The sequence below is a fragment of the Sphaeramia orbicularis genome, chromosome 15 (genome assembly GCF_902148855.1).
Source record: "Sphaeramia orbicularis chromosome 15, fSphaOr1.1, whole genome shotgun sequence".
Lineage (NCBI taxonomy): Eukaryota > Metazoa > Chordata > Actinopteri > Kurtiformes > Apogonidae > Sphaeramia > Sphaeramia orbicularis.
The window spans coordinates 41,523,678-41,532,779 of record NC_043971.1 but is presented as its reverse complement, the minus strand read 5'-3'; positions in this window follow the sequence as shown (position 1 = coordinate 41,532,779).

Sequence of the window (9,102 nt, the reverse complement as noted above, 5' to 3'; positions counted from 1 at the left end):
GATTTTATTCCTCTGTAGGCATAAAAAAAAAAAAAAAATGCAATTGAGCTTCTTTTTATGAACTTACTTTTTTATTTATATATATTTTTTAATTTAAATATTTTTTATTGAAAATAATGGCACAACAAAGACAAACTCAACAATTCAAGTAGTACAAATCTGACAGAAAAATATAATAGTCACTGTCCTGTCACAAAAACAAACAAACAAACAAAAAAAAAACCTGAATTCAGAGTTACACTTAGCATTTTCTCTTTTTTTTTTTTTTTTTTTTTTTTGAACAAGGTGTACAAGAACCAAACCCACAATCAAAATAAGACAAAGAATAGATTAAAAAAAAAACAAAACAAAACCCTGAAAACCAAAAGTAAAATCACATATGTACACGAAAGAAAATTCTGTAGTAAAACGGATATGTGTTCATTTATTTATTCATTTTCTGAACCTGCAGTTGGGATAGGCTCCATGCAAAGAATATATATATATATATATATATATATATATATATATATATATATATATATATATATATATATATATATATATATGTATATATATATATATATACATATAAATACCAAAAAACAAAAACCAAACAAAACAAAACTCACTTTTCATGGAGTTCCAAAAATGTCCATTAAGCTGGACACCATGCGTTTAATTTTTGAAGCAAAAAAACACATATTTAAAACCATCATCAGAAAGTGTGAAAACTAGGAAATAAAAACATTTTTAATGCTGCTAATGCTCACATTTTAACATACTCTAATTCTAGTTATTACTCACTTCATGGAGATATGAAAAAAAAAAAAACTTTTGTTTCAGAAACTGTTAATTACAGTCTAATAACAGTTAGCAATTGATCTAAAATAAAACATGTTACTGCAGATCAGGTTTGTCAAGAACAGTAAAGTTACAGTAATGGTATGAATTGCAGTGTTTGGGATGATGCATAAGTGTCCACTGTGTTGGCTGATGTGAAATTAAAACAACAAAACCCATGAAAATACAAGAGAAAAGCTGGAGAATAGCTGTCCACTGTAGTGACCACTATGCATGAAAAGGTTAAAAAAAAACAACTTACTTTTCCAGCTTTTTCAGAATTTTAATACATGAAGAAATATGTTTGTCAATTTACACCACATTTTATAACTTCATATAAATTAAGACAGTTACATGGTCTTGGGAAAAGGTTTTGGGAATGACACAAATTGATTCTTTAATTAAATGTGATTTATTTGTTAAGAGAAGTCTTTGAAACCTATATAATGCTTCTGATTGCTTTTCAGTGTACCCCAGAAACACATAGAAATAAATTATTTTTAAAAAAAAAAAGCTTAAATTGAAATTTGACTGATCTGCCATTTAGTGCAATTTGGTTATCTAGCTGAGAACAAAAAAAATGGCAGTTTCACAAGTTGACTCTTAGCATAGATGTGATGTATTTACATTTATAGACCGCCAAGGGGAAATTCTCTTTTTTTCATCAGCTCAGTAAACAGAAAGAAAGAAAGAAAGAAAGAAAGAAAGAAAGAAAGAAAGAAAGAAAGAAAGAAAGAAAGAAAGAAAGAAAATGGGCATTCCATCCATGAACCATCAGACTGAGGGGTTGTGGACTATGGGGGGCATGGAGGATCTTCTATACATCTGACTTCTGTATCTTAATGAGGTTCATCGCCATCGACTTCAGCTGTTCTTCTGGTTTGTCAGATTAAGACAGAAAATAGAGAAAAGAAGATACTTTATTCATCACTTTGGGGGAAATTCAAGGGGTCAGCAGCTCACATAAAATCCACAATCACAACAATACAGCACGTTTGTACATACATATATATATATATATAAGTTATAGTATAGTAAAATAAAATCAAATAAAACATCTGTATATGAAGAGATGATATTTTCCAAGATGCTCTTCATTTTACTTCATAATCATCTCACCACCACAGGCCCAGATAATAGCAATAAGTGTACCTCAGAAACATGTGGGAAAAATCTAAAATAACTAAAGCAGCAAAGCTTCTGAAAGCAAGATTTGGAACAGAAAAATAGACTTCAGTGGTGATCATGTGACATGGTTGATAGATTCTTAAAATCTATCAAATTTCCTTTAGGTAAGATTGTTTACTACTACTACTACTACTACTACTACTACTACTACTACTACGCTACTTCTAGTGTACAGTACAGGTTAGAAATAAATTAACCTTCTACCTCATTTCCTGTACATTCTCCCCTTCCCTTAGATTTACAGGGTGAAGGGTGATTGATACTGAGAAGAAAGAAAAACTTGAAAAAAAAACCTTCAGAAAGACCCAGATGGACTGACCTCCCATAACATGTTTTCATTATTTAATATATTGTACATTTGCTTTATGTGGGCTGAACAGTGACCTGCATCTGTCTGTCCTCTAAAAAACTCAACATGTTGTATTTGAATTAGTGCTGTCAAACGATTAAACATTTTAATCAGATTAATCACAGGGTTGCTGTAGATTAATTTCAATGAATCACAATTAAATATAATTCATTTTTAATATACAGGGTGGGGAAGCAAAATTTACAATATTTTGAGGCAGGGATTGAAAGACAGTGTATGACCAATTAGTTTATTGAAAGTCATGAGAATTTATTTGCCACAAGAAAAGTTACATAATAGAAAATGTTTTTATTCTATGTGTCCTCCTTCTTTCTCAATAACTGCCTTCACACGCTTCCTGAAACTTGTGCAAGTGTTCCTCAAATATTGGGGTGACAACTTCTCCCATTCTTCTTTAATAGTATCTTCCAGACTTTCTCGTAATAGTTTTGCTCATAGTCATTCTCTTCTTTACATTATAAACAGTCTTTATGGACACTCCAACTATTTTTGAAATCTCCTTTGGTGTGACGAGTGCATTCAGCAAATCACACACTCTTTGTCGTTTGCTTTCCTGATTACTAATATGGGCAAAAGTTTCTGAAAAGGTATGGATAATAGTGTTAGGTATGATTATGACATCAATATATGTTTGGTTTCAAAACAATTGATGTAGTGCCTGCTGAGAAAAAACAACTAAATGTTCATTGTAAATTTTGCTTCCCCACCCTGTATATTAATCAATATTTGGCCTCTTGCAAAATGAAACACAATAGACTCAAGAAAGAAGGGAATATATATGCACTTAACATGCTTATTAAACACCTTCAACAGTTTCAACAAAACAACTTGAAACAACTAATCTGTCTTGGGTTTTTTTTTGTCCTCATATTTCCATCCAGAGGGCCATTGTGCTGTTTAGTGTCTTCCATCTTTATGGGTTGGTTCTGCTGCCTGTCACTACCAGATCAACTGCCCTTTTGCACATGTGCGACGGTAACTCTACTTGGACAAACTGCTCGAAATGTGTTGCCAGAGACATTCAGAGTCATTCTGTGCTGCAGATGGGTTAATTGTGTTAAAATTTTTAATCAGGTTAATCATGATAATGGATTAATCCGCATTAATGCGTTAATTTTGACAGCCATAATTTTGATAAGTATGTAGGTTTCAGTTGGGTTCTATAGATCCTCCAATGAAGCATTTTGAGCAAAAACACTATGTGGTGATTTTTTTTGCATCAACTTGTGACATACCAATAGGAATGTATTTATTTATGAAAAGGAAAATATAAAATTAGGGTACCAGTCATGAAGTACAATCAAGTACTTATTTTCAGATCTGCTTTGTCCTTCAGCCTAATACAACCTAATCAAATGAGTCCAAACTCCAATAGGGATCATAAGTCTTCTTCAAGTTTTGTGTCTTTTATTTGCAGGAGAAACATTTAAATTATGCATGTGGTACCAGTGATTTATATTAATTAGTGTGTATACTGATACATACGCTGAGCACATTTGAGACATTTTCCACACATTCAACGCGTATTGACACATCATTAACACACATTTAGAAGATTCAGAAATGCTCACACCATGACACTAGCATGACATTAGCTTTTGCTGAGATACAGATTAACTTTATTAACTCCTCGAGTGAAAATCAATGTCCATCAGCAAAAGAAAAAAAAAAAAAAAAAAAAAAAGCAAAACAGAATATTCAATCATTCTTCAGTTTAGTTTCAGTGTGATGCGATGGGGATGAAGGATCTTCTGTACTGCACTTCAGCTGCTTCTCCGATTGTTTCAAGGGTTAGGTGAAGATCATCCTCTCCACCACATGACCACTAAAAGATAAGGGGCCCACTTTTATATATGGTTAATATATCCATTATATTTTATGTGTCCTAAGGAATGTGTTCTATTTCTTATGTGCGGCAAATTGTTGTACTGATGCATGTTTCACGATAAATTTCAGTTTTCATTGTAAATGTTTATTAAGCAGCAATTACAGCTGCAGAAAAAAAAAAAAAATTAGACCATTAAAAGTCATCAAAAACAGCGGTTATGCCAATGGTTCCCAACCTTTTTTGGCTCATGACCCCAGTTCAACATCACAAATTTCTGGCAATCCCAGACATTCAAAATGTAGACTTTTTTTTTTGCTAAAATTAATTGTTTTTGATCATGCAAATTAATTTTAGACGACATTTAGTCTATATAATGTATATTATTATGGATGGAGGCAGAAAAGCCAGGTGTAGATTACTGCACAAAGTGAGAATTTTATTTTCCTTGGTCCCAATATGTACAGTCAGTCCAGTTTGTATTTACAAGGCTGACAATTAATACTGAACAAACAAGAACTCAAACCATGAATTATGAAAGAGCTGCAGCATCTGAAACCGACCACAATGAACATTTGAAAGATAAACAGAACCACAGTGCTTCAGTTTCAGCTTCACAGTTTGTCATATCTTTTATGGATTGTGATTGTCTCTGTCAACTCACCATATGTTTTTATCAGTAAGTTGTTGTTGTTGTTTTTTGTATCAATTACTAGAAATTACAGGCGACCCCATTTGAATTCCAGGTGACCCCACGTGTTTTTGTCAGTACAATGCCATGGATACCGATGTAAGAACTGAAGTGATTTTGGTTATTATCAAGAAAACATGGAAAATGTCTAGATATCAGCTCTGAAATTAAACTCTTGTGAGCCATTTTTGTTGTTATCAATATATTTTTCCAAACAAATGTACCTTTAGTTGTACCAGGCATTAAAATGAACAAGAAATTGAAGAAAACAAGGGGTGAACTAATGTTTTTTTTCCATGACTGTATATGTGCAATAACTGAGTACCATTTAATTTAGCATCATACTTCACCTCCTGTCTTTTACCATTTGGTGGCAGCAGAGCAACAGAATTAGAGACCAGAAAGCTGCTGACAAACAGAGAACAGGTTTTGTGAGTAGCATGTTCATGACTTCACAGTAATCCATAAAGACACACACTTTAATCCCAAAATGCATTTATTATAACTTCTACTGAATGTGAAAGATACCTTAGATTCAGTGATTCCCATGTTAAAGCCTGTGCTGATTTACATCTTTTATTTGGAAGGTTATTTAACATTTTGTTGCACTAAACTGGAAACAGTATATTTTTATTGTTCTACAGATAGGTGGTTGATTTAAGTAGAGTCAGGCTGTATCATGAAGTTTCTCGGATTGTAGTTAAAATCTAATCAATAAAACTTGAATAAGCTTCCTCATGAAAACACTTCAACAACAGTCATCAGTGATCAGTCATTTAAGTCCATGGTTCCTGCAGGACTTCTTTTAATTTCTCAGTTTATTGCATCATTTATGTGTGTTTTTTACAATTTGCTCTGGTAGCACTCTGAGGTTTATGAAATGAAAAGGCTGTTAACCTACAGTATACTCTACATGGAGAGATTAAAAAGACTGACCTAGTTTTAGAGTGGACCAGGACTAAAAGCGAACCTCTGCCCCTGGCAAACTGCACTAGAGATTATCAATAATAATCCAAAATGGTAAAGCTGAATTGAGTATCTTGAGACCAGGTGCTCTGACAGACATGATCCTGCAGCGACACAAGTATCTTAGGCCACATATTATTGAATGTTTCCCTTTCTATTTTTGGCCCAGAGAAGCTTGTTTTTCCGAGTATATGCTGGAATAGCTTTTTTCATAGTATTTCATAAAGCAGGTAAAAAAAAATAAATAAAAAAAAAATCTAATTCTATAACAAGGTTTTATTTATCTTAGTAAAAACATCTGCAATAATACAGAATTTTATATACAGGATATGAATAAGATGATATAAACAACACACTCCAGGGTATACGTGTGCTTTTCTGTAATCCAAAATGTTCTTCGGGTCTTAGGACTTAACTGTTTTTGGCAGTCTTTGAATTTACATGACTTTTTCATGGACTCTCACGTTCCAGGAGCTTGAGCCAAACTAATTCAGCTTTCTGTGAGAGTGTCACTTCTTGATAAATAGTCAAAAACGTGCTGTAAACGTCAGCCACATAATGTCTGACAAACAGAGATGGTGCAAGGGAAAACATGTTCTCCTTATCATCACATGCAATTTGATTTAAGAGATTTTTTTGTTGATGCAATTTTGCAATTATTAGTATTAAGTGGCCAGAAAGTGTTTCTGCTTTATTTAGTTTATGTTTTGTATGTTTAGCTTTCCTTATGCCACAAAAAAGGCAGTGTTCATTTTTCTTCATCATAAAATATGTGATCTATATTACAAATAAATGACTAGGATAGAATAGAATAGAATAGAATAGAATAGGTCTTTACTGTCACTGTTACAAGAACAGTGAAAGTCAGTGTAGTAGCTCTGTTTCTGTTTACCAGTAGATTCTCAAAGTTCAAAAAGAAAGTCTGTACATAAAATGATATAATAATTATACTGAAAATACTGACAATTTACACGATTACGAAGAAATACTGAAATATACGAAAGGCCAACTCTGTACCCCAGATAGAAGAAATATAGAACATTTAAACGATGTATACCAGGTGAAATTTAAAAAGGGGCCTGAGTTACGAGTGTTGCACTGAGAAAAGTTTAAGAATTTTAAATAAAAGCAATATGAACCTGTACCCTCTTACAACAAATGTGAAGAAAATTTGTGCAAATCACATGTGAACACATTATAGTTTACATGTTCTGAGTCAGCATTGAATAAATTGTACTGGCATGGTTTCAGGTTGTTGTTGTTTTTTTGACACAGTGTGTGTAGTTAAAGATAGAACATAATGTGTTAATGTTACATATGTTCACACATTTTGTGTTAACTGTCTTTACATAGTTAACACCACACTTGCCCCAAATCTGACCCACTGACAGGTAAGAAAAAATAGCACATTTTACATCCGTTTTAACACATTGTCTCCAAGTGTGAACAGTTCAGCTGTTGAGGAGCAAAAGACAGAGGTGATGTGTCAGTGTGTTAGACCTCATGTGTGCTACATTAAAAGCAGATTCATCATATAAAATATTATTCTTTATGTTTTATCCACTGAACCTTGTTTGTGTACATGTTGGCTCTAAATCCCTTAAATTCAATCTCTTTCATAAATGACTCTGCTGTCCATCTGATCAAGACCAGACATGATATTCTGCAGTGATGTCAGGGTCTGAATTACACTGAGTTCAGGGTATACAGAGCCTATTGTGTATTAATGAAGATAATCCAAATCAAACAGTGCACATGCAGCTGGAGTGATGAGCTTGTCCTTGAAATTTCCCCGTGGGCATCCTCGCAGCTCTGTGTCCGACACGAACAGAAAAGTCAGCATGTGCCGGGGTGATTGAAGGCACACGATTAGAACCAAGAAGCTGACTACAGATGAGCAGTGAGCTTTATCCATATGATTTTTTTTCTGCAGCTGTAGACACAAAGACTCTTGTGCACATAAGCTTCGGTTGCATGTTTTTATGGCGTATGATACAAATCCGCACATTCTGTAAAGTCCAGTAACTCCATTCACTTTGACACATGATTACAATGAAGGTCAGTTTTGTGAACCTGACATTGCATGTCATCTATAACATGGATGTTGATGTGACAACATTGTGTGCACTAATTGTGCTTTATATTTCTGTCTGATGGACCCTATGTGACCACAGACAGTCACTGTGCATTACAAGATGAGAAGGGATTAGAGCACAGTGGGTTAATCTTTCAGCCTGCCATCTGCCAATGCCATGAGAATTAAACCTGAAGCCACTGCCGTGACACAAAAAGTCACTCGACAGGTGATCTTTAACACTGAACACTGTCTATATTTAATGACACCTGTGCTAAACGTTCTCATATTCTGCATATAAGGCATTACACGCTTGTTCTCTTTTGTGTCCGTGCGTATTCCCTATAAAGACAGTTTCACTATGGTTAAAGTTAAATAAATGAAATGACACTGTTCTCTTTTTGATGTTCTTGGCCCTTTTTCCTGCTTGTGACTGACAAAAGTGCATACATCAACCTCTGCCTCACAGATTAAAAAGTACATTTCATTTTAACGTTAGAGAATGGGCTTTAAAAGGTTTATTCATATGTGTAAATCCTCTTGCATGAAACATGCCTTAATAGTGCTACAGCTCTAAGACTGTTCTATTGTTTGAAAATAGTACTTAGTGTGTCAATGTGAGAGAATGACATTTATATACAGTATTTTTTAAATTATAAGTGTACCCTTTCTCTGTGAAGCACTAAAAAGTGCTATGTTTAGAAATGCTACACATGCATTGAGGTAAAAGCCTTAAATGTCATAATTTTAGTTTGAATGCTATGTAAAAAGTAACATAAAAATCAAAAATGAAGATATAACAGACAGATGAGACAGGGGTGAGGGTTTCAGAGGATGCTGAGTTAATATCATCCAACAATTGTTTACACCCCGGTTGTAAATAAGATTATTATACAAGAAGATTAGCCAGCTTTGGTGCCCAAAATACTATTGAAAAGTGTAATATAATTAAAGAGGCTTTTAATTACAGTGATTTCAGACACACATGATGTAGCTGACAAGAAAAACAATGCAAATTAAATCTCTTTTTCATCAGAAGTCATGCTTGTCATCAGTAATCGTGACCTAACTGTGCAGTAATGGAAGAAACTGACCCCATGTACGTCACTACAGTCAGTACTTTCACTTTTTTCGCATAGACCTCATCAGATCATTCACTGCTTACA